Here is a 1,886-nt window from a genome sequence, read left to right as displayed (position 1 = left end):
AGTCAGCCAAAATCCAACTCGATTAGAGAAATAACAAAATGTTATACATTTTAATATTATAATACACAATTTATTACACCCATCAATTGTATATCCTAATAATGTTGTTGATTTATTTTCTCTCACAAATTAACTCGGCATCAGCTAAAAATTTATGTCAATATTATAATAAAAATTATAGTACATTTAATATAATTAATCTAATCTATTTATGTATTCAAATTTCATTTACTCAAAATTTAATGTAATTTTTTATTTTAATATTATATACATTACAGATGTAATTAATATATATTTTAATATTAATTAGACTGGCATCCATAATACCAATTTATTTATATGTTTGGAAAAGCTAATTTACATGATAACAGCCACACAACGAGGTTAATTTTATAGATAGAGCACTTAGGACATAATACCTCTTATATATAAAAACACACACGCATATATGTATAAATATAGGAAACAACAAGAACGAGTACTGATCCACAGGGATATTCATGCAACTGGATAGGAAGGGGTCTTGGCAATGCCACAAAGACCTTTCTTGGAATGAACATCTCTCTTGATCCTCATGTAACCACTTTCACCCCAGGATTTGCCCCATGAATTCTTCACTAACCAGTACTTAATCCCATCTTCACTTGTTCCGTACCCTACGACAGTAACAGCATGGTTTAACTCGGTTCGGCATGGTCCTCCATAAACACCTCCCGAATAAAACTGAAATCCATATCCACTGGAATCAAGGGCCACTGCAACAGGTTGCTGGCTTGCGGCATTTAAGAGATATTCTTCATTGTCGCGAGGTGCGTCTTCGTATCCAGTGATCTGTGCAGCTCTGAAAGTTTCTTTTCTACGGCTGCATTTTCCGTCCTTTCCGGTGTATGGGTATTTTGATTCCTTGGCGAGACCCTGGTTTCTACCAATGTATTCGAATCCGTCTTCCATCCAACCACCATCGCAGCCTCGGGTTCTGCCGGTCCTGGCGCAATCCACCAGTTGTTGCTCGGAGAGCGAGACCAACTTTCCAGTTTTAATCTTTACGACACCTTCTACAGCTGCGACAGTTGAGAATGCCCAGCAACTTCCTATATAAACAAGCAAAAAAACAATTTAAACATAAATAAGCTACTAATCATTATTTTACTAAACTTCTAGGGCTAAGTTTATATCTCTTACCACAAGAACCTTGGTCCTTGATCTCAGTGACAGCCCCTTTCTTCCTCCAGTCGATGCTATCCGGACATTATTAAGGTTTTCATATCGAAACCTTTTAATTTTATGTGAAACATTTTTAGAAGAGAACACGTATCCAGCAAAGTTCGTTAGGAATTCTTCATTGGTTAAGTCAGCAAATTCATTGGTACTTAACTTATAAGTTTGATTCCCCATTTTATTGAAGTTTTCTATGAATTCCAGATTGTTTTTGAATATCTGAAAACGCATAGTCTCCTCTTCCTGCATCTCATAGGTTCGTCCATGCTCAACCATCCATTGCTTGTATTTCTCAGAAACGAAGGCTTCATCCAATATGTGGGACATGGCAGATGCCAGAGCCCCAGAAACAGTCAACATGAAAATAAGAAACTTAGTTTTGAGTGCGAAAGCCATTGCTCAATGGTCAGGCCTTACAGCTGATGTGAAGAAGCAGAGCATACCAGCTATCTATTTATAGATGATCCATAGCTACCGCAACTTATACTGCAATCAGCTTATTGGCCACAAAAAATAACAGTAGGAATAAGCTTTGCAAGAAAGTTTTAATTTAATGGTCAATGGTGATTGATAAGGAAAGGGTTTACTAATGAACTTTTGTTGACTTTCCCCACGTGTGGGTATTAGATAAGTACTTTATTAAATTGAGGCCCACAAAAGCAAATTTG

The 1,886-nt window shown here is 36.5% G+C and overlaps 1 pseudogene; it reads right to left on the bottom strand.

Moving 5' to 3' along the window:
• Window positions 1–498: 498 nt before the first annotated feature.
• On the bottom strand, window positions 499–1,611 carry LOC108485238 (zingipain-2-like; annotated as a pseudogene).
• Window positions 1,612–1,886: the final 275 nt, after the last annotated feature.

Source organism: Gossypium arboreum, chromosome 6 (assembly GCF_025698485.1).
Source record: "Gossypium arboreum isolate Shixiya-1 chromosome 6, ASM2569848v2, whole genome shotgun sequence".
Lineage (NCBI taxonomy): Eukaryota > Viridiplantae > Streptophyta > Magnoliopsida > Malvales > Malvaceae > Gossypium > Gossypium arboreum.
Note: the sequence above shows the minus strand (reverse complement) of the source record. Positions and strands in the feature narration are given on the sequence as shown.